The sequence below is a fragment of the Triticum urartu genome, chromosome 1A (genome assembly GCF_056163025.1).
Source record: "Triticum urartu cultivar PI428250 chromosome 1A, HENAU_Tu73, whole genome shotgun sequence".
NCBI lineage: Eukaryota > Viridiplantae > Streptophyta > Magnoliopsida > Poales > Poaceae > Triticum > Triticum urartu.
The window spans coordinates 275,365,035-275,390,931 of record NC_141873.1 but is presented as its reverse complement, the minus strand read 5'-3'; positions in this window follow the sequence as shown (position 1 = coordinate 275,390,931).

Genomic DNA, 25,897 nt, shown 5'->3' with positions numbered 1-25,897 from the left:
GGGGTTCGTTTGGACATTTTTATGCATTAACTGATTTTCAATGCATTTATGTGCATAATTCAAATTTGAACTACATGCACATGCTCCAGCACATATAAATTGGTTGAAAAATCAAATCTGTGTCATTAGGTGCATGCTTAGGTCCCTTGCAAGAAATGGGAATGAATTTCAAACACCAGGGCACCGTTGTTTGCCAGCAAAACATTGAGATGTCTGGTTTTAAAATTCTAGTAAATCCAAAATCCGCATGAAATTCATGAAACTTGGCATGATATCATGGAGCGGCATCAATATGCCACGGTAAAAAAATTGTCACATTTGTGGCAGGTTTGGATATATGCTTCTCATAAACTGGAGCTTCTCACAACAAGCATGATGGTTTTCGGTAGCGAACGTCCCACCTTTAGGAACGAAACGATATCCATTGCCTCTTATTGCTTTCAATTTTTTTTCTCATGTCAACATAGAACAACAGGAGTGTTGTGTGCATTTTTGTGATTTTTCGGGGTTCGTTTGGACATTTTTATGCATTGACTGAGTTTTCAATGCATTATTGTGCATAATTCAAATTTGAACTACATGCACTTGCTCCAGTGCATATAAATTGGTTGAAAAATCAAATATGTGTCCTTGGGTGCATGCTTAGGACCCATGCAAGAAATGGGAATGAATTTCAAACACTGGGGCATCGTTGATTGCCGGCAAAACAGTGAGATGCCTGGTTTTAAATTCTAGTAAATCCAAAACCCGTCTTAAATTCATGAAACTTGGCATGCTATCATGGAGCGGCATCAACAAGGCGTGGTAAAATTTTTGTCACATTTGGGGCAGGTTTGGGTATATGCTTCTCGCAAACCGGAGCTTCTCACAACAAGCATGATGGTTTTCGGTAGGGAACGTCCCACCTTTGGGTACGAAACAATATCCATTGCCTCTTATTGCTTTCAAATTTTTTATCATGTTAACATAGAACAACAGGAGTGTTGTGTGAATTTTTGTGATTTTTCGGGATTCGTTTGGACATTTTTATGCATTAACTGAGTTTTCAATGCATTTATGTGCATAATTCAAATTTGAACTACATGCACATGCTCCAGTGCATATAAATTGGTTGAAAAAACAAATCTGTGTCCTTGGGTGCATGCTTAGGTCCCATGCAAGAAATGGGAATGAATTTCAAACACCAGGGCACCGTTGATTGCCGGCAAAACATTGAGATGCCTGGTTTTTAGATTCTAGTAAATCCAAAACCCGTCTGAAACTCATGAAACTTGGCATGCTATCATGGAGCGGCATCAACATGTCGTGGTAAAAAAATTGTCACATTTGGGGGAGGTTTGGGTATATGCTTCTCACAAACCGGAGCTTCTCACAACAAGCATGATTGTTTTCTGTAGGGAACGTCCCACCTTTGGGGATGAAACGATTTCCATTGCATCTTATTGCTTTCAATATTTTTTCTCGTGTCAACATAGTACAACAAGAGTGTTGTGTGAAATTTTGTGATTTTTTGGGGTTCGTTTGGACATTTTTATGCATTAACTGATTTTCAATGCATTTATGTGCATAATTCAAATTTGAACTACATGCACATGCTCCAACGCATATAAATTGGTAGAAAAAACAAATCTGTGTCATTAGGTGCATGCTTAGGTCCCTTGCAAGAAATGGGAATGAATTTCAAACACGAGGGCACCGTTGATTGCCGGCAAAACATTGAGATGTCTGGTTTTAAAATTCTAGTAAATCCAAAATCCACATGAAATTCATGAAACTTGGCATGCTATCATGGAGCGGCATCAATATGCCATGGTAAAAAATTTGTCACATTTGTGGCAGGTTTGGATATATGCTTCTCACAAACTGGAGCTTCTCACAACAAGCATGATGGTTTTCGGTAGCGAACGTCCCACCTTTAGGGACGAAACGATGTCCATTGCCTCTTTTTGATTTCAATTTTTTTCTCATGTCAGAATAGAACAACAGGAGTGTTGTGTGAATTTTTGTGATTTTTCGGGGTTTGTTTGGACATTTTTATGCATTGACTGAGTTTTCAATGCATTAATCTGCATAATTCAAATTTGAACTACATGCACTTGCTCCAATGCATATAAATTGGTTGAAAAATTAAATATGTGTCCTTGGGTGCATGCTTAGGTCCCATGCAAGAAATGGGAATGAATTTCAAACACCGGGGCATCGTTGATTGCCGGCAAAACAGTGAGATGCCTGGTTTTTAAATTCTAGTAAATCCAAAACCCGTCTTAAATTCATGAAACTTGGCATGCTATCATGGAGCGGCATCAACAAGGCGTGGTAAACATTTTGTCACATTTGGGGCAGGTTTGGATATATGCTTCTCACAAACCGGAGCTTCTCACAACAAGCATGATGGTTTTCGGTAGGGAATGTCCCACCTTTGAGGACAGAACGATATCCATTGCCTCTTATTGCTTTCAATTTTTTCTCGTGTCAACATAGAACAACAGGAGTGTTGTGTGAATGTTTTTTGATTTTTCGGGTTCATTTGGACATTTTTATGCATTAACTGAGTTTTCAATGTATTTATGTGCATAATTCAAATTTGAACTACATGCACATGCTCCAGTGCATATAAATTGGTTGAAAAATCAAATATGTGTCCTTGGGTGCATGCTAAGGCCCCATGCAAGATATGGGAATGAATTTCAAACACCAGGGCACCGTTGATTGCCGGCAAAACATTGAGATGCCTGGTTTTTAAATTCTAGTAAATCCAAAACCCGTCTGAAATTCATGACACTTGGCATGCTATCATGGAGCGGCATCAACATGCTCTGGTAAAATTTTTGTCACATTTGGGGCAAGTTTGGGTATATGCTTCTCACAAAACGGAGCTTCTCACAACAAGGATGATGGTTTTCGGTAGGGAACGTCCCACCTTTGGGGACGAAACGGTATCCATTCCCTCTTATTGCTTTCAATTTTTTTCTCGTGTCAACATAGAACAACATGAGTGTTGTGTGATTTTTTGGGATTTTTCGGGGTTCGTTTAGACATTTTTATGCATTAACTGAGTTTTCAATGCATTTATGTGCATAATTCAAATTTAAATACATGCACATGCTCCAGTGCATGTAAATTGGTTGAAAAATCAAATTGGTGTCCTTGGGTTCATGCTTAGGTCCCATGCAAGAAATGGGAATGAATTTCAAACATCAGGGCACCGTTGATTGCCGGCAAAACATTGAGATGCCTTGTTTTTAAATTCTAGTAAACCCAAAACCCTTCTCAAATTCATGAAACTTGGCATGCTATCATGGAGCGGCATCAACATGCCGTAGTAAAAAATTTGTCACATTTGGGGGAGGTTTGGGTATATGCTTCTCACAAACCGGAGCTTCTCACAACAAGCATGATTGTTTTCGGTAGGGAACGTCCCACCTTTGGGGATGAAATGATATCCATTGCCTATTATTGTTTTCAAATTTTTCTCGTGTCAACATAGAACAACAGGAGTGTTGTATGAATTTTTGTGATTTTTCGGGTTTCGTTTGGACATTTTTATGCATTAACTGAGTTTTCAATGTATTTATGTTCATAATTAAAATTTGAAATTCATGCGCATGCTCCATTGCATATAAATTGGTTGAAAAATCAAATTTGTGTCCTTGGGTGCATGCTTACGTCCCATGGAAGAAATGGGAATAAATTTCAAACACCAGGGCACCGTTGATTGCCAGCAAAAAATTGAGATGTCTGGTTTTTTAAATTATAGTAAATCCAAAACCCGTCTGAAATTCATGAAACTTGGCATGCTATCATGCAGCGGCATCAATATGCCATGGTAAAAATTTTGTCACATTTGGGGCAGGTTTGGATATATGCTTCTCACAAACCGGAGCTTCTCACAACAAGCATGATGGTTTTCGGTAGGGAACGTCCCACCTTTGGGACGAAACGATATCCATTGCCTCTTATTGCTTTCAATTTTTTTTCTCATGTCAACATAGAACAACAGAAGTGTTGCGTGAATTTTTGTGATTTTTCGGGGTTCGTTTGGACATTTTTATGCATTGACTAAGTTTTCAATGCATTAATGTGCATAATTCAAATTTGAACTACATGCACTTGCGCTAGTGCATATAAATTGGTTGAAAAATCAAATCTGTGTCCTTGGGTGCATGCTTAGGTCCCATGCAAGAAATGGGAATGAATTTCAAACACCAGGGCACCGTTAATTGCCGGCAAAACAGTGAGATGCCTTGTTTTTAAATTCTAGTAAATCCAAAACCCGTCTGAAATTCATGAAACTTGGCATGCTATCATGGAGCAGCATCAACAAGCCGGGGTAAAAATTTTGTCACATTTGGGGCAGGTTTGGGTATATGCTTCTCACAAACCGAACTTCTCACAACAAGCATGATGGTTTTCGGTAGGGAACGTCCCACCTTTGGGTACGAAACAATATCCATTGCCTCTTATTGCTTTCAAATTTTTTATCATGTTAACATAGAACAACAGGAGTGTTTTGTGAATTTTTGTGATTTTTCGAGATTCGTTTGGACATTTTTATGCATTAACTGAGTTTTCAATGCATTAGTGTGCATAATTCAAATTTGAACTACATGCACTTGCTCCAGTGCATATAAATTGGTTGAAAATCAAATATGTGTCCTTGGGTGCATGCTTAGGTCCCATGCAAGAAATGGGAATGAATTTCAAACACCAGGGCACCGTTGATTGCCGGCAAAACATTGAGATGCCTGGTTTTTAAATTCTAGTAAATCCAAAACCCGTCTGAAATTCATGACACTTGGCATGCTATCATGGAGCGGCATTGCTTCCTCTTTTAGCACCGTGTTGGTTTGCCCCGAAAAGGAAGTGATGATGCAGCAATGTAGCGTAAGTATTTCCCTCAGTTTTTGAGAACCAAGGTATCAATCCAGTAGGAGGCTATGCACGAGTCCCTCGTACCTGGACGAAACAAATAAATCCTCGCAACCAACGCAAATAGGGGTTGTCAATCCCTATGAGGCCACTTACAAGAGTGAGATCTGATAGATATGATAAATATAATATTTTTGGTATTTTTATGATAAAGATGCAAAGTAAAATAAAGGCAAAGTAAATACCAAAGTAGTAGGAGATCAATATGATAAAGATAGACCCGGGGGCCATAGGTTTCACTAGTGGCTTCTCTCGAGAGCGTAAGTATTCTACGGTGCGTGAACAAATTACTGTTGAACAATTGACAGAATTGAGCATAATTATGAGAATATCTAGGCATGATCATGTATATAGGCATCACGTCCGAGACAAGTAGACCGACTCATGCCTGCATCTACTACTATTACTCCACTCATCGACCGCTATCCAGCATGCATCTAGAGTATTAAGTTAAAAACAGAGTAACGCCTTAAGCAAGATGACATGATGTAGAGGGATAGACTCATGCAATAAGAAAAAAACCCATCTTGTTATCCTCGATGGCAACAATACAATACGTGCATTGCTGCCCTTACTGTCACCGGGAAAGGACACCGCAAGATTGAACCCAAAGCTAAGCACTTCTCCCATTGCAAGAAAGATCAATCTAGTAGGCCAAACCAAACTAATAATTCGAAGAGACTTGCAAAGATAACCAATCATACATAAAAGAATTTAGAGAAGATTCAAATATTATTCGTAGATAGACTTGATCATAAACCCACAATTCATTGGTCTCAACAAACACACCGCAAAAATAAGATTACATCGAATAGATCTCCACAAGAGAGGTGGAGAACATTGTATCGAGATCCAAAAAGAATGAAGAAGCCATCTAGATACTAACTATGGACCCGTAGGTCTGAGATAAACTACTCGCACTTCATCGGAGGGGCTATGGTGTTGATTTAGAAGCCCTCCGTGATCGATGCCCCCTTCGGCGGAGCTACGCAACAGGCCCCAAGATGGGATCTCGTGGATAAAGAAAGTTATGGCAGTGGAATTAGGGTTTTGGCTCATGTTTTGATCGCTTGGGGGTACGTGGATATATATAGGAGGAAGAAGTACGTCGGTGGAGCAACAGGGGGGCCCACGAGGGTGGAGGGAGCGCCAGGGGGGTAGGCGCGCCCCCCTACCTCGTGGCCTCCTCTTACGTGTCTTGACGTAGGGTCCAAGTCTCCTGAGTTGTATTCGATGAGAAAATCACGTTCCCGAAGGTTTCATTCCGTTTGGACTCCGTTTGATATTCCTTTTCTTCGAAACCCTAAAACAGGCAAAAAAACAACAATTCTGGGTTGGGCCTCCGGTTAATAGGTTAGTCCCAAAAATAATATAAAAGCGAATAATAAAGCCCAATAATGTCAAAAACAGTAGATAATATAGCATGGAGCAATCAAAAATTATAGATACATTAGAGACATATCAGGCATCAACATGTCGTGGCAAAAAAATTGTCACATTTGGGGCAAGTTTGGGTATATGCTTTTCACAAACCGGAGCTTCTCACAACAAGGATGATGGTTTTCGGTAGGGAACGTCCCACCTTTGGGGAGAAACGATATCCATTGCCTCTTATTGCTTTCAAATTTTTTTCTCGTGTCAACATAGAACAACAGGAGTGTTGTGTGAATTTTTGTGATTTTTCGGGGTTCGTTTGGATATTTTTATGCATTAACTGAGTTTTCAATGCATTTATGTGCATAATTCAAATTTTAATACATGCACATGCTCTAGTGCATATAAATTGGTTGAAAAATCAAATTTGTGTCCTTGGGTGCATGCTTAGGTCCCATGCAAGAAATGGGAATGAATTTCATACACCAGGGCACCATTGATTGCCGGCAAAACAATGAGATGCCTGGTATTTAAATTCTAGTAAACCCAAAACGCGTCTGAAAATCAGGAAACTTGGCATGCTATCATGGAGAGGCATCAACATGCCGTGGTAAAAAAAATTGTCACATTTGGGGCAGGTTTGGGTATATGCTTCTCACAAACCAGAGCTTCTCACAACAAGCATGATTGTTTTCGGTAGGGAACGTCCCACCTTTGGGGACAAAACGATATCCATTGCCTCTTATTGCTTTCAATTTTTTCTCGTGTCAACATAGAACAACAGGAGTGTTATGTGAATTTTTGTGATTTTTCGGGGTTTGTTTGGACATTTTTATGCATTAACTGAGTTTTCAATGCATTTATGTGCATAATTCAAATGTGAACTACATACACATGCTTCGGTGCATATAAATTGGTTGAAAAATCAAATATGTGTCCTTGGTTGCATGCTTAGGTCCCATGCAAGAAATGAGGATAAATTTCAAACACCAGGGCACCGTTGATAGCCGACAAAACATTTAGATCCCTGGTTTTAAATTCTAGTATACCCAAAACCCATAAGAAATTCATGAAACTTGGCATGCTATCATGGAGCGGCATCAACATGCCATGGTAAAATTTTTGTCACATTTGGGGCAGGTTTGGGTATATGCTTCTCACAAATCGGAGCTTCTCACAATAAGCATGATGGTTTTCGGTAGGGAACGTCCCACCTTTGGGGACGAAACAATATCCATTGCCTCTCATCGCTTTCAATTTTTTTCTCGTGTCAACATAGAACAACAGGAGTGTTGTGCGAATTTTTGTGATTTTTTGGGGTTCGTTTGGACATTTTTATGCATTAACTGAGTTTTCAATGTATTTATGTGCATAATTAAATTTTGAACTACATGTGCATGCTCCATTGCATATAAATTGGTTGAAAAATCAAACCCGTGTCCTTGGGTGCATGCTTAGGTCCCATGCAAGAAATGGGAATGAATTTCAAACACCAGGGCACCATTGATTGCCGGCAAAACATTGAGATGCCTGGTTTTTAAATTCTGGTAAATCCAAAACCCGTCTGAAATTCATGAAACTTGGCATGCTATCATGGAGCGGAATCAACATGCCGTGGTAAAAAAATTCACATCTGGGGCAGGTTTGGATATATGCTTCTCACAAACCGAAGCTTCTAAAACAAGCAAGATGGTTTTCGGTAGGGAACGTCCCACCTTTGGGGACGAAACGATATCCATTGCCTCTTATCGCTTTCAATTTTTTCTCATGTCAACATAGAACAACAGGAGTGTTGTGTGAATTTTTTTTATTTTTCGGGTTCATTTGGACATTTTTATGCATTAACTGAGTTTTCAATGCATTTATGTGCATAATCAAATTTGAACTACATGCGCATGCTCCAGTGCATATAAATTGGTTGAAAAATCAAATATGTGTCCTTGAGTGCATGCTTAGGTCCCATGCAAGAAATGGGAATGAATTTCAAACACCAGGGCACCGTTGATTGCCGGCAAAATATTGAGATGCCTGGTTTTTAAATTCTAGTAAATCCAAAACCCGTCTGAAATTCATGAAACTTGGCATGCTATCATGGAGCGGCATCAACATGCCGTTGTAAAAAATTTGTCACATTTGGGGCAAGTTTGGGTATATGCTTCTAACAAACCGGAGCTTCTCACAACAAGCATGATGGTTTTTGGTAGGCAACGTCCCGGCATTGGGGACAAAACGATATCCATTTCCTCTTATTGCTTTCAATTTTTTTCTGGCGTTAACATAAAACAACAGGAGTGTTGTGTGAATTTTTGTGATTTTTCGGGGTTCGTTTGGACATTTTTATGCATTAACTGAGTTTTCAATGCATATATGTGCATAATTCAAATTTGAATACATGCACATGCTCCAGTGCATATAAATTGGTTAAAAATCAAATTTGTGTCCTTGGGTGCATGCTTAGGTCCCATGCAAGAAATGTGGATGAATTTCAAACACCAGGGCACCGTTGATTGCCGGCAAAACATTGAGATGCCTGGTATTTTAATTCTAGTAAACCCAAAACGCGTCTGAAATTTAGGAAACTTGGCATGCTATCATGGAGAGGAATCAACATGCGTTCGTAAAAAAATTGTCATATTTAGGGCAGGTTTGGGTATATGCTTCTCACAAACCAGAGCTTCTCACAACAAGAATGATTGTTTTCGGTAGGGTACGTACCACGTTTGGGGACAAAACGATATGCATTGCCTCTTATTGCTTTCAATTTTTTTTCTCGTGTCAACATAGAACAACAGGAGTGTTGTGTGAATTTTTCTGATTTTTCGGGGTTCGTTCGGATATTTTTATGCATTAACTGAGTTTTCAATGCATTTATGTGCATAATTCAAATTTGAATACATGCACATGCTCCAGTGCATATAAATTGGTTGAAAAATCAAATTTGTGTCCTTGGGTGCATGCTTAGGTCCCATGCAAGAAATGGGAATGAATTTCATACACGAGGGCACCGTTGATTGCCGGCAAAACAATGAGATGCCTGGTATTTAAATTCTAGTAAACCCAAAACGCGTCTGAAATTCAGGAAACTTGGCATGCTATCATGGAGAGGCATAACCATGCCGTGGTAAAAAAAATTGTCACATTTGGGACAGGTTTGGGTATATGCTTTTCACAAACCGGAGCTTCTCACAACAAGCATGATTGTTTTCGGTAGGGAACGTCCCACCTTTGGGGATGAAACGATATCCATTGCCTATTATTGCTTTCAAATTTTTTCTCATGTCAACATAGAACAACAGGAGTGTTGTATGAATTTTTGTGATTTTTTGGGTTTCGTTTGGACATTTTTATGCATTAACTGAGTTTTCAATGTATTTATGTGCATAATTAAATTTTGAACTACATGCGCATGCTCCATTGCATATAAATTGGTTGAAAATCAAACCCTTGTCCTTGGGTGCATGCTTAGGTCCCATGCAAGAAATGGGAATGAATTTCAAACACCAGGGCACCGTTGATTGCCGGCAAAACATTGAGATGCCTGGTTTTTAAATTCTAGTAAATCCAAAACCCGTCTGAAATTCATGAAACTTGGCATGCTATCATGGAGCGGAATCAACATGCCGTGGTAAAAAAATTCACATCTGGGGCAGGTTTGGATATATGCTTCTCACAAACCGAAGCTTCTAAAACAAGCATGATGGTTTTCGGTAGGGAACGTCCCACCTTTGGGGACGAAACGATATCCATTGCCTCTTATCGCTTTCAAAATTTTCTCATGTCAACATAGAACAACAGGAGTGTTGTGTGAATTTTTTTTATTTTTCGGGTTCATTTGGACATTTTTATGCATTAACTGAGTTTTCAATGCATTTATGTGCATAATCAAATTTGAACTACATGCGCATGCTCCAGTGCATATAAATTGGTTGAAAAATCAAATTTGTGTCCTTGAGTGCATGCTTAGGTCCCATGCAAGAAATGGGAATGAATTTCAAACACCAGGGCATCGTTGATTGCCGGCAAAATATTGAGATGCCTGGTTTTTAAATTCTAGTAAATTCAAAACCCATCTGAAATTCATGAAACTTGGCAGGCTATCATGGAGCGGCATCAACATGCCGTGGTAAAAAATTTGTCACATTTGGGGAAGTTTGGGTATATGCTTCTAACAAACCGGAGCTTCTCACAACAAGCATGATGGTTTTTGGTAGGCAACGTCCCACCATTGGGGACGAAACGATATCCATTGCCTCTTATTGCTTTCAATTTTTTTCTGGCGTTAACATAAAACAACAGGAGTGTTGTTTCAATTTTTGTGATTTTTCAGGGTTCGTTTGGACATTTTTATGCATTAATTGAGTTTTCAAAGCATATATGTGCATAATTCAAATTTGAATACATGCACATGCTCCAGTGCATATAAATTGGTTGAAAAATCAAATTTGTGTCCTTGGGTGCATGCTTAGGTCCCATGCAAGAAATGGGGATGAATTTCAAACACCAGGGCACCGTTGATTGCCGGCAAAACATTGAGATGCCTGGTATTTAAATTCTAGTAAACCCAAAACGTGTCTGAAATTCAGGAAACTTGGCATGCTATCATGGAGAGGCATCAACATGCGGTCGTAAAAAAATTGTCATGTTTGGGGCAGGTTTGGGTATATGCTTCTCACAAACCAGAGCTTCTCACAACAAGCACGATTGTTTTCGGTAGGGCACGTACCACGTTTGGGGACGAAACGATATCCATTGCCTATTATTGCTTTCAATTTTTTTCTCGTGTTAACATAGAACAAAAGGAGTGTTGTGTGAATTTTTGTGATTTTTCGGGGTTCGTTTGGACAATTTTATGCATTAACTGAGTTTTCAATGCATTTATGCGCACAATTCAAATTTGAACTACATGCACATGCTCTAGTGCATATAAATTGGTTGAAAAATCAAATATGTGTCCTTGGGTGCATGCTTAGGTCCCATGCAAGAAATGGGAATGAATTTCAAACACCAGGGCACCGTTGATTGCCGGCAAAACATTGAGATGCATGGTTTTTAAATTCTAGTAAATCCAAAACCCGTCTGAAATTCATGAAACTTGGCATGCTATCATGGAGCGGCATCAACATGCCGTGGTAAAATTTTTGTCACATTTGGGGCAAGTTTGGTTATATGCGTCTCACAAACCGGAGCTTCTCACAACAAGCATGATGGTTTTCGGTAGGGAACGTCCCACCTTTGGGGAAGAAACAATATCCATTGCCTCTTATTGCTTTCAAATATTTTCTCTTGTCAACATAGAACAACAGGAGTGTTGTGTGAATTTTGTGAATTTTCGGCGTTCGTTTGGACATTTTTATGCATTAACTAAGTTTTCAAAGCATTTATGTGCATAATTCAAATTTGAATACATGCACATGCTCCAGTGCATATAAATTGGTTGAAAAATGAAATTTCTGTCCTTGAGTACATGCTTAGGTCCCATGCAAGAAATGGGAATGAATTTCAAACACCAGGGCACCGTTGATTGTCGGCAAAACATTGACATGCCTGGTTTTTAAATTGTAGTAAACCCAAAACCCATCTGAAATTCATGAAACTTGGCATGCTATCATGGAGCGGCATCAACATGCGGTGGTAAAAAATTTGTCACATTTGGGGCATGTTTGGGCATATGCTTCTCACAAACCGGAGCTTCTCAAAACAAGCATGATTGTTTTCGGTAGGGAGCGTCCCACCTTTGGGGACCAAACGATATCCATTGCCTATTATTGCTTTCAAAAAAAATTCTCATGTCAACATAGAACAACAGGAATGTTGTGTGAATTTTTTGATTTTTCGGGTTTCGTTTGGACATTTTTATGCATTAACTGAGTTTTCAATGCATTTATGTGCATAATTCAAATTTGAACTACATGTGCATGCTCCATTGCATATAAATTAGTTCAAAAAATCAAATATGTGTCCTTGGGTGCATGCTTAGGTCCCATGCAAAAAAATCACATTTGGAGCAAGTTTGGATATATGCTTCTCACAAACCGGAGCTTCTCACAACAAGCATGATGGTCTTCGGTAAGGAATGTCCCACCTTTGAGGACAGAACGTTATCCATTGCCTCTTATTGCTTTCAATTTTTTCTCGTGTCAACATAGAACAACAGGAGTGTTGTGTGAATGTTTTTTGATTTTTCGGGTTCATTTGGACATTTTTATGCATTAACTGAGTTTTCAATGTATTTATGTGCATAATTTAAATTTGAACTACATGCACATGCTCCAGTGCATATAAATTGGTTGAAAAATCAAATATGTGTCCTTGGGTGCATGCTAAGGCCCCATGCAAGATATGGGAATGAATTTCAAACACCAGGGCACCGTTGATTGCTGGTAAAACATTGAGATGCCTGATTTTTAAATTCTAGTGAATCCAAAACTCTTCTAAAATTCATGACACTTGGCATGCTATCATGGAGCAGCATCAACATGTCGTGGTAAAAATTTTGTCACATTTGGGGCAAGTTTGGGTATATGCTTCTCACGAACCGGAGCTTCTCACAACAAGGATGATGGTTTTCGGTAGGAAACGTCCCACGTTAGGGGACGAAACGATATCCATTGCCTCTTATTGCTTTCAATTTTCTTGTGTCAACATAGAACAAGAGGAGTATTGTGTGAATTTTTGTGATTTTCGGGGTTCGTTTGGACATTTTTATGCATTAACTGAGTTTTCAATGCATTTATGTGCATAATTCAAATTTGAATACATGCACATGCTCTAGTGCATATAAATTGGTTGAAAAATCAAATTTGTGTCCCTGGGTGCATGCTTAGGTCCCATGCAAGAAATGGAATGAATTTCAAACACCAGGGCACCGTAGATTGCCGGCAAAACATTGAGATGTCTGGTTTTTAAATTCTAGTAAATCCAAAACCCGTCTGAAATTCATGAAACTCGGAATGCTATCATGGAGCGGAATCAACATGCCGTGGTAAAAAAGTCACATTTGGGGCAGGTTTGGATATATGCTTCTGACAAATCGGAGCTTCTAAAACAAGCATGATGGTTTTCGGTAGGGAACGTCTCACCTTTGGGGACGAAACAATATCCATTGCCTCTTATCGCTTTCAATTTTTTTCTCGTGTCAAAATAGAACAACAGGAGTGTTGTGTGATTTTTTTGATTTTTCGGGTTCATTTGGACATTTTTATGCGTTAACTGAGTTCTCAATGCATTTATATGCATAATCAAATTTGAACTACATGCGCATGCTCGAGTGCATATAAATTGGTTGAAAAATCAAATATGTGTCCTTGGGTGCATGGTTAGGTCCCATGCAAGAAATGGGGATGAATTTCAAACACCAGGGCACCGTTGATTGCCGGCAAAACATTGAGATGCCTGGTATTTAAATTCTAGTAAACCCAAAACGTATGGACATTTTTATGTGCATAATTGAGTTTTCAAAGCATATATGTGCATAATTCAAATTTGAATACATGCACATGCTCCAGTGCATATAAATTGGTTGAAAAATCAAATTTGTGTCCTTGGGTGCATGCTTAGGTCCCATGCAAGAAATGGGGATGAATTTCAAACACCAGGGCACCGTTGATTGCCGGCAAAACATTGAGATGCCTGGTATTTAAATTCTAGTAAACCCAAAACGTGTCTGAAATTCAGGAAACTTGGCATGCTATCATGGAGAGGCATCAACATGCGGTCGTAAAAAAATTGTCATGTTTGGGGCAGGTTTGGGTATATGCTTCTCACAAACCAGAGCTTCTCACAACAAGCACGATTGTTTTCGGTAGGGCACGTACCACGTTTGGGGACGAAACGATATCCATTGCCTATTATTGCTTTCAATTTTTTTCTCGTGTTAACATAGAACAAAAGGAGTGTTGTGTGAATTTTTGTGATTTTTCGGGGTTCGTTTGGACAATTTTATGCATTAACCGAGTTTTCAATGCATTTATTTGCATAATTCAAATTTGAACTACATGCACATGCTCCAGTGCATATAAATTGGTTGGAAAATCAAATCTGTGTCCTTGGGTGCATGCTTAGGTCCCATGCAAGAAATGAGAATGAATTTCAAACACCAGGGCACCGTTGATTGCCGGCAAAACATTGAGATGCCTGGTTTTTAAATTCTAGTAAATCCAAAATCCGTCTGAAATTCATGAAACTTGGCATGCTATCATGGAGCGGCATCAACATGCCGTGGTAAAAAAAATTCACATTTGGGACAAGTTTGGGTATATGCTTCTAACAAACCGGAGCTTCTCACAACAAGCATGATGGTTTTTGGTAGGCAACGTCCCACCTTTGGGGACGTAAGAGTGCTCCAGTGCATATAAATTCGTTGAAAAAATCAAATTTGTGTCCTTGGGTGCATGCTTAGGTCCCATGCAAGAAATGGGAATGAATTTCAAACATCAGGGCACCGTTGATTGCCGGCAAAACATTGAGATGCCTGGTTTTTAAATTCTAGTAAACCCAAAACCCGTCTGAAATTCATGAAACTTGGCATGCTATCATGGAGCAGCATCAACATGTCGTGGTAAAAAAATTGTCACATTTGGGGCAGGTTTGGGTATATGCTTCTCACAAACTGGAGCTTCTCACAACAAGCATGATTGTTATCGGTAGGGAACGTCCCACCTTTGGGGACAAAACGATATCCATTGCCTCTTATTGCTTTCAATTTTTTCTCGTGTCAACATAGAACAACAGGAGTGTTGTGTGAATTTTTGTGATTTTTCGGGGTTCCTTTGGACATTTTTATGCATTAACTGAGGTTTCAATGCATTTGTGTGCATAATTCAAATTTGAACTGCATGCACATGCTCAAGTGCTTATAAGTTGGTTGAAAAATCAAATCTGTGTCCTTGGGTGCATGCTTAGGTCCCATGCAAGAAATGGGAATGAATTTCGAACACCAGGGCACCGTTGATTGCCGACAAAACATTGAGATGCCTGGTTTTTAAATTCTAGTAAATCCAAAACCCTTCTGAAATTCATGAAACTTGGCATGCTATCATGGAGCGGCATCAACATGCCGTGGTAAAAACATTTGTCACATTTGGGGCAGGTTTGGGTATATGCTTCTCACAAACCGGAGCTTCTCACAACAAGCATGATGGTTTTCGGTAGGGAACGTCCCACCTTTGGGGATGAAACAATATCCATTGCCTCTTATTGCTTTCAAATTTTTTCTTGTGTCAACATAGAACAACAGGAGTGTTGTGTGAATTTTTGTGATTATTCGGGGTTCGTTTGAACATTTTTATGCATTAACTGAGTTTTCAATGCATTTATGTGCATAATTCAAATTTGAACTACATGCACATGCTCAAGTGCATATAAATTCGTTGAAAAATCAAATCTGTGTCCTTGGGTGCATGCTTAGGTCCCATGCAAGAAATGCGAATGAATTTCAAACACCAGGGCACCGTCGATTGCCGGCAAAACATTGTGATGCCTGGTTTTTAAATTCTAGTAAATCCAAAACTCATCTGAAATTCATGAAACTTGGCATGCTATCATGGAATGGCACCCGACACGCTGTGGTATTTTTCGTGTCCATTTTGAGAGAAGGCACACTCAAATAATAACAGCCAACAAAGGCATTTTGAAAAAATAGCTGCCATTTTAATATCTCAAACGTTTGTATAATTCAAACCGTGTGCGTTCTGTTAACCATTCACGTGATGCCACGTGTCTTGGTTTTAATGGCTGTAGGAGGTGCCGTGCGGATAGGTGCTTGACCTTGACTGAACGAGAGGCGTACGAGCGTCGTCCGGTGCGCAGGCTGACCGAGAGGCGTGCAAGTTGTCCTCGAATGCGCAGGCTCACCGGGAAGCATGCAAGATGTACGCTTCGTAGGCTCACTGGGAAGCGTGCCCTTTGACTTCCATGGCCGCCCTCCTTGCTTGCATCCTCTCCATTAATGGTGCCCAAGCCACAATTTCATTCGCTTTTTAAATATAAAACACTCATCACAAACGTTTTAGTTAGAACACCCGTATGCAAACCGATAGCTTCCCCAGGAAGCCAAGTGAAAATGTGCCGAACAGTATTTCTGCAGCTTTTGATCGCAAATGTTTTAGATAGAACACCTGTATGCAAAGTGAGAGCGGCACAGGATTTGTGCATCTCTTCAACGCAAACAGTTGTTTTGGATGAACCGTGTGCAACCACGTACAAACAATTTGGTAAGATTTGTCAATCCTTGTAACACTGCGATTTGTCAAAATATGAAGCTAAAACTCACTAGCAGTATCTAATTTTTGCAACTAAAAATCAGTAATTAAGCATAGATTTCATTCATGGATTAAGCAGTTGTTCTTAATTTATACAAACTATTCAACTCGACAGCTGAACCGACCAAACTTTTCCCCAATTGTTGCCAACCACGTACTGAAATAGCTAGTTCAACTAGATATACTAGCTAATTTTAAGTACGTTGTACAGTTCCACCACATCTATAGTCAGATGAACTGAAAAAATAGCCCCTAAATACTAGTACTACTGCGGAGGGGCTTTGTACTACTTCTGGCTGCCTCTCCTCTGCTGAGCGCACTCAATAAGAGGCGGAGGAAATCTATGCTTAATTACTGAATTTTAGTTGCAAAAATTAGATATTGCTAGTGATTTTTAGCTTTATATTTTGACAAATCGCAGTGTTACAAGGATTGACAAATCTTACCAAATTGTTCGTACGTGTTTGCACATGGGTTATCCAAAACAACCGTTTGTGTTGAAGAGATGCACAAATCTTGTGTTGCTCTCACTTTACATACGGGTGTTCTATCTAAAACGTTTGCGATCAAAAGCTGCAGAAATCCTGCTCGGCACATTTTCACTTGGCTTCCTGGGGAAGCTATCGGTTTACATATGGGTGTTCTAACTAAAATGTTTGTGATGAGTGTTTTATATTTAAAAAGTGAATTAAACTGTGGCTTGGGTGCCATTAATGGAGAGGATGCGAGCAAGGCGGGCGGCCATGGAAGTCAAAGGGCACACTTCCCAGTGAGCCTACGCAGCGTGCATCTTGCATGCTTCCCGGTGAGCCTACGCATTCGAGGAGGCGCCCAAGCCACAGTTTAATTCGCTTTTTAAATATAAAACACTCATCACAAACGTTTTAGTTAGAACACCCGTATGCAAACCGATAGCTTCCCCAGGAAGCCAAGTGAAAATGTGCCGAGCAGGATTTCTGTAGCTTTTGACTGCAAACGTTTTAGATAGAACACCCGTATGCAAAGTGAGAGTGGCACATGATTTGTGCATCTCTTCAATGCAAACGGTTGTTTTGGATAACCCGTGTGCAACCACGTACAAACAATTTGGTAAGATTTGTTAATCCTTGTACCACTGCGATTTGTCAAAATATGAAGCTAAAAATCACTAGCAGTATCTAATTTTTGCAACTAAAATTCAGTAATTAAGCATATATTTCATTCATAGATTAAGAAGTCGTTCTTAATTTATACAAATAGTTCAACTCGACAGCTGAACCGACCAAACTTTTCCCCAATCGTTGCCAACCACGTACTGAAATAGCTAGTTCAACTAGATATACTAGCTAATTTTAAGTACGTTGTACAGTTCCACCACATCTATAGTCAGGTGAACTGAAAAAAATAGCCCCAAAAAACTAGTACTACTGCGGAGGGGCTTTGTACCACTTCCGGCTGCCTCTTCTCTGCCGAGCGCGCTCAGTAAGAGGTGGAGGAGGAGGAGCCTACCGACGAGCTGGGCAACCGTAATACGGTGCCTGCCGCTGTTGGAGCTTCAGCGACGCTCACCTCGAACGCCCTCTGCCGCTCCAGACAACCCCTCTCGAAGCGGTGGTTCTCCTTGTAGATCTCCTGATTCCTCGCCTCTGAGGCAGCATGTGCCGCGGCCACGGCGTAGGTAAGGCTCTTTGTGTGCTCGACGAGGCGCTCCTCCTCCTCCCGCAGGAACTCGGTGTAGCGTGCGAGGTCGCTGACGCACGTGCGGGCATCCACCTCCGCTTCCCGCCTTTGGGCGGCGGTGGTGGAGCGGGTGATGACCTCGACGGTCGACGGTGGGCTGGCGGCCATGGCGGCCAATGACGGGGTGGCGGCCACAACCACCACCTCCCGCCTTCGGGCCGCGGTGGCGGAGCGGGTGATGGCCACAGTGGCCGGCAGTGGGGTGGCGGCCACAACGGCCACCTCCCGCCATCGGGTCGTGGTGGCAGAGCGCGCGACGGCCCTGGCTTTCGACGATGGTGTGGCGGCAACGGCGGCCGGCAACAGATGCCGACGGGCATCGGCAGTGGAGCGTGTGGTGGGTGTTCCGTGCACACCCAACAGGGATGCCACACGCACTACACTACGTCGGGGACTGCGCCACCGCCACGGTGTAGCCTCCCAGCTGGAGCTGTCCTCTGATGATGGCGGAGTGGCTGAGCGACGACGACGGACCGGTGCCATTGGCGATTGTGGGAGAAGCAGACAAGATAAGCTACAGGGAGGGGGGAATGCGACGCAGGACTTGCCGGCCGTGAGCATTTTTATAGCAGGCCGGTAAGCATTGGGATTTTGGGGGATTTCACCGAGTTGGTGGGAAGCTTGCGTGGGAACCTACAAGGTTGCGCGGGAATGGGCTCACCGGCGATTCATTGGCGCCACCGTTTGGCCAAAAGAATGCCCCCACGCGCTGCGCAAACTTGCGCTATAAGTTGTCTGCGGCAGCGGGGTGACAAGACGTGCGAGAGGAGGACGAAAGGCCACGTACACATATGGTTAATAAAAAACGTTTGCGATTTAATTACCTACTATACCATCGTCCTAGTTTATAAGTACGATTTAACTAATAAAATACGAATGCATGTCGCCAAAGATTATATAGTTGGATTTGTATTCGAACATAGTTTCCAATTATATAATTTTTTAAACATGCATTAACATTTTGTTGGTCAAATTTGAGGGCAAACTATGGCACAGAATATAAAGGAGACTATAGACTAGATGGAGGTGGTAGCACACGGCCGCTCTCTAGGCAGTGACGCTACTGCCAGCTGGCTTGTAGGCGACCATTTCCTGCCTATTCAACTGCTCTATGCGTGTGGTTGCTTGCGGTTCAGGCGGCCGCGGCGTGCTCTGCTCGCATCCCGCCGCGCACGCTGTGCTCTCGCGTCCCTCCACGCGCGTTGCCAGTGTTTAGAGCTGGCACAGGATCACGCACGTTCGTGTGCAAGCGGTTGCGCCGGGCGCGACGTGACGATGCAGTTACCCGCTGGAAAAACTGTTGGGAAACGTAGTAATTTGAAAAAAAATCCTATGCACACGCAAGATCATGGTGATGCATAGCAACAAGAGGGGAGAGTATCTTCCACGTACCCCCGTATACCATAAATGGAAGCATTATGAGAACGCGGTTGATGTAGTTGTACGTCTTCACGATCCGACCGATCCAAGTACCGAACGCACGGCACCTCCAAGTTCAGCACACGTCCAGCTCGATGACATACCACGAACTCTGATCCAGCAGAGTTTCTCGGGAGATTTCTGTCAGCATGACGACATGATGACGGTGATGATGTTGCTACCGACGTAGGGCTTCGCCTAAGCACTTCTACGATATGATCAAGGTGGAGGGGGGCACCGCACACGGCTTGAAACAATCAACTTGTGTGTCTATGGGTGCCCCCGCCCCCGTATATAAAGGAGCAAGGGGGGAGGCCGGCCAACCTTGGTGCACCCCAAGGAGAGGAAGAATCCTCTTCCTACTAGGAGGAGGATTCATCCTTTCCTAGTCCAACTAGGAGGAGGGAATGGGGAAGGAAAGAGAGGGAGAGGGAGAGGGAAAGAGGGGCCGTGCCCCCTCCCCTAGTCCAATTCGGTCGGACTCCCCATGGGAGGGGGGCGCCACCTCCTGCGCTGCAGCCCTCTCTCTCCCCTCAGGCCCACTAAGGCCCAATACTTCCCGGGGGGTTTCGGTAACCCCTCCGGCACTCCGGTTTTCTTCGAAAACATCCGGAACACTTCCGGTGTCCGAATATAGCCGTCCAATATATCAATCTTTACGTCTCGACCATTTCTAGACTCCTCATCATGTCCGTGATCACATCCGAGACTCCGAACTACCTTCGGTACATCAAAACATATAAACTCATAATATCGATCGTCACCGAACTTTAAGCGTGCGGACCCTACGGGTTCGAGAACTATGTAGACATGACCGAGACTCGTCTCCGGTCAATAACCAATAGTGCAACCTGGATTCTCATATTGGTTCCTACATATTCTACGAAGATCTTTATCGGTCAAACCGCATAACAACATATGTTGTTCCCTTTGTCATCGTTATGTTACTTGCCCAAGATTCGATCGTCGGTATCTCAATACCTAGTTTAATCTCGTTACCGCCAAGTCTCTTTACTCGTTCCGTAATGCATCATCCCGCAACTAACTCATTAGTCACAATGCTTGCAAGGCTTATAGTGATGTACATTACCGAGAGGGCCCAGAGATACCTCTCCGACAATCAGAGTGACAAATCCTAATCTCGATCTATGCCAACTCAACAAGCACCATCGGAGAAACCTGTAGAGCACCTTTATAATCACCTAGTTACGTTGTGATGTTTGGTAGCACACAAAGTGTTCCTCCGGTACTCAGGAGTTGCATAATCTCATAGTCAAAGGAACATGTATAAGTCATGAAGAAAGCAATAGCAACAAACTAAACAATAATCATGCTAAGCTAACGGAATGGGTCAAGTCAATCACATCATTCTCTAATGATGTGATCCCGTTAATCAAATGACAACTCATGTTTATGGCTAGGAAACTTAACCATCTTTGATTCAAGGAGCTAGTCAAGTAGAGGCATACTAGTGACACTCTGTTTGTGTCAGTGTACTAGAGTAGGGGTACCCTAGTATCCCGAACTTGTGCACGGGCAGTCGCAGCATCCCGCGGCAAGGCTTGCCGGGTGACCGCCAAGGTCCTCCGTGGTTCCTTTGGAGCCATTCAAGAACGAAGTATCCAAGCCAAGGAGACAAGACCCCGGCAAGAGGAGCTTGCCGGGAAGACCAACAAAGGCATCTCAAGACCCCGGCAAGAGGAGCTTGCCGGGAAGGCCGACCAAGACACCTCAAGGAACTTGCCGCGACGCGCCACGCGTCCCGGCAAGGCCCGGTGAGCGACAAGCTCCCGGACGCGACAAGACAACGACCGCGGCAAGGCGCTTGCCGCGGCAAGCCACTACTCTGTGCCCGCGCTCCAGCACATCCACCAACGTGTCGCTCTGGGACCCTTCCAGGCGCGCGTGGCGGGAGGCTGTGCAGCCAGCGGTGCGTGGTGGCAAGCGGCGCTGACAAGATTGCCATCATGGCGAGCGGTGGTGCCCCTGACGGTCCCTTTTGCACTATTTAGGCGACACAGACGGGCATTTAATGCCCTTGTCCCCTGCCGTCAGGGTTAGGTATGATACACTGTAGCAGGTAGCTGTACCTACCGCAGCACCTTTCCATTTTTACCCTTGTTTACGTTGCCACCTGTCGGTGACCCCCTGAGCATATAAAAGGAGGCCCATGCGCAACGTAGAGAGGGTTAGCGAGTTCGGAGAACACTCGCGCTCGGTCTCGTTAGCTGCTGGTGTGTACTGTAGCACTCCGCGCTCCCGAGCAAGAACTCAATACAAACCACAAAGCAGGAGTAGGGTTTTACGCATCCGTGCGGCCCGAACCTGGGTAAACTGCTCGTGTGCTTCGCCTCGATCTGCTCTTTGTGCGACCTCCGCCCCCGCCGAACCGAAAGGGACTCGGCCCGCCGGTCCCATAGGTGCTCGTGGATCAGTCCCACGACATCTTTGGTGCGCCAAGTAGGGGGCGTCGAGGTTGTGTGAACCAGATCCGGCGTTCACGCGAGCTAGATCTTCATCATCTTCATCGACATGCCACAGAAGAAGAAGGCTTCGGAGGCGGCTGCTCCGTCCGCCCCGCTACCACCGGAGCAAACGGCTGATGGGGCGGACGCCGGCGGAAGAACGGGCGTCGACGAGGGAACTCATGGTGCTGCCAGGTCCAAGGACAAGGCTGCGCTGTCCATCGGCGGCGTAGCTGGCTCCCACAACGACCGGGCGCACTCCAAGACCTCGGCGTCCGTACATGCACCGCGCCCATCTCAGGAGGCGTGGGACCGGCAGCATCATGGTACTCACGGTACCATGCGTTTGCTGGACCAAGATCGAGCTGGTGGATCTCGGAGTGCTCAAGACCACCACGCACGCCAACATGCTGGCGCGAGCGAGACATGGTCGCCTGGACGGGATACTGCTCCTTCTAACATAGTTAGAAGTCCGAGCATATCCCGCTCCTCACGCCGTTCGCCACCGCCACCCGCCACTGCAGCAGAAGCTTTGGCGCGAGCTCAACTACTCCTGGACTACCCTCCAACGGCAGACAAGATCGACGACTGGAGGGCCACCATTCAGAGTCTCATCGGCTTCGCCAACGGCAACACTCAACGGCTGTCGAGCACGTCGCAGCTGCCGCAAGTCAGCCAGGCACGAGCCGGTGATGACAAGACCGGTGGGGGTGCAACCACTGTGCACTCTCCGCCCCGAAGGCCAAGATCACTGACTCGCCGGATCCACCTCGACAGCGACTCCACCGCGTCATCAGATCCACGATCTCGTCGCGATCAGCGCCAAGTTCTTCACGAACGACAGCAAGAAGATGCTCGAACTCGCATCGAGCGCCGAAGAGAAGCGCGACGTCAATCGGACCAGCGCGCTAGGCCCTCTGTCGACATGCATGCGCCAGGGGAACCAGGCGACTTGCCGTACGCGGTAGGTTGCCCTGCGTTCACTCGTGAGCTGCGGCAAGTCCAATGGCCCAGCACGAAGAATTTCAAGCCAGACGTACCAGAGAAGTACGACGGCAAGTCGCATCCGTCGGAGTTCCTCAGCATCTACACCATCGCGGTGCAGGCTGCCGGAGGGCGGGACGACAAGATCCTTGCCAACTACTTCCCGCTGGTGCTCAAGCCCAACGTCAGGTCCTGGCTCATGCACTTGCCGGACAACTCCATATCCTCCTGGGCAGACCTATGCCATCAGTTTGTCGGCGCCTTTACAGGCGGCCACAAACCTCATGGCCAAGAGAGTGACCTTCACCTGCTCGCCCAGAAGGAAGGGGAGCCCCTGCGCAAGTACATTCAGAGGTTCAGCCGTGTACAGTACAACATCCCAGATGTCCACCCCGCCGCGGTCATCAGCGCGTTCCATCAGAACGTGCGTAACCGCAGGATGCGGGAGGAGATGGCGATGTGCAGGATCAGAGACGTCAGTGAGCTGTATGCCCTGGCCGACAAGTGTGCACGTGTTGAGGAAGGGAGGAAACTCCCCGGAGAGAATGCAGGAGCAGAAGGATCTGACAGCAAGGATGCTACCCCGGCAAGGAAAAACCGGCGGCGGAACAGGAAGAAGAAAGGCAAAGATGTACTAGTCGTTGAGCAGTCCGGCAACGAAGGTGGCGCCAAGAAAGCCAAAGTTGGTATCTCCGGCAAGGAGATTGCCGCATGCACCAACTGCCAGGCTGTGGCGGTCGCCGACAAGCAGGACGGCACCGACAAGCAGTACTGCAAGATCCACCGCACCAAGGGCCATGACCTCCAGAGCTGCAAGAAGGTCGAGCAGCTTGTCCAGCAGCAAAAGGCTGAGTATGAGCGACGAGACAAGGAGAGGGCCCAAGGAGGCGCTGGAGAGTCCGGCAAGAAGCGCGCCGGCCGGGGAGGACGCCGCGGTAAGGCCAAGCAGCGGCAAGGAGACAGACCTCCCCGCGGCCGCGACAAGGATGAAGATGACGATGACGACGAAGACATGGACGATGTCGAGACCAGTGAGCAGGAGTTCCAGAAAGCCACAGAGGTCTTGTGCGTTGATGGCGGTGCTTCTCTGCATACTTCGCACCGCCAACTCAAGCAATGGGTGCAGGAAGTCAATGCAGCGGAACCACCTGTCGAGTCACGCAAGCTTCTGAAATGGTCCAGCACGCCTATCATCTTTGATATTGAGGACCACCCTGATCGCACAACTGCGGTCGGGTGCTTGCCGATGTTGGTTTCACCAACTATCCGCAACCTCAAAGTCACTAAGATGCTAGTTGACGGCGGGGCCGGCTTGAACCTGATCTCCTCCGCTGTACTCCAGAAACTTCAGATCCCTGACAGCGAGCTTGAAGAGACCGGCACATTCCAAGGAATCAACCCGGGAAGGAGCAAGCCGAAGGGGAAGGTCACGTTGCCAGTAACATTCGGCAGCAAGCTGAACTTCAGGACTGAGAGGGTCACTTTTGACGTCGCCGATTTTCCATTGCCTTACAATGGGATACTTGGCCGTCCAGCACTCGCCAAGTTCATGGCAGCCTCTCACTACGCATACAACATGCTGAAGATGCCAGGCCCGATAAGCGTCATCTCTGTCCCCGGCGACAAGAAGGATGCTCTTATCTGTGCCGACAAGATCTACCAGGAAGCGGCAGCCACAACAGATCACAAGTCACTTGCCGTTGAAGCTCCCGGGAGGAAGAAGAAGACCAAGTCCGGCAAGAGTTCTGATGCCCACTCCGGCAAGCGCACCTCTTCGGAGTGCTGCGCTGCCGTCGAGGACGCACCATCGAGCTCCACCGGCAAGTGTAAGAAGACAATGGCAGCTCTGCCAGAGACAAAGAAGGTGTCCGCCAAGGAGGACGGCACTGGTGGTACCTTCACCATCAGTGCCACTCTCGACCCTAAATAGGAAAGCGCGCTCATTGCTTTCCTGCGGGCGAATGTCGACGTGTTTGCGTGGCAACCGTCTGACATCCCCGGTGTTCCCAGGAAAGTAATTGAGCACCACCTTGCCGTTTGTCCTCATGCGCGGCCCGTCAAGCAGAAGGTCAGGAAGCAAGCAGTGGAGCGCCAAGAATTCATAGCAAAAGAGATCAAGAAATTGGAAGCAGCAGGCCTTGTCAGAGGAGTGCTCCATCCTACGTGGTTGGCCAATCCTGTAGTCGTGCGCAAGGCGAACGGGAAATGGAGACTTTGTATCGACTTTACCGATGTTAACAAAGCTTGTCCCAAAAACCCATTTCCTTTGCCGCGCATTGACCAGATTGTTGACTCCACGGCCGGATGTGATTTGCTTTCATTTCTTGACGCGTATTCAGGATACCATCAGATCTTCATGGCAGAAGAGGATGAGGAGAAGACCGCATTCATTACTCCATGTGGCACGTACTGTTTCATACGGATGCCCTTCGGATTAAAAAATGCTGGTTCAACATTTGCAAGGGTGGTCCATGTCGCTCTTGAGCCGCAAATACACAGGAATGTGGAAGCCTACATGGATGGCATGGTGGTCAAGAGCAAGGACAAAGCAACTCTGATTCAAGATTTAGACGAGACCTTTGCAAATCTGCGCAAGATCAGCCTCAAGCTCAACCCAGAGAAGTGTGTGTTTGGAGTCCCCTCTGGCAAGCTTCTCGGGTTCTTCGTGTCTTAGCGGGGAATTGAAGCCAATCCCGACAAGATCAAGGCCACTGAGCAGATTGAAGCACCAAAGCGCGTCAAGGATGT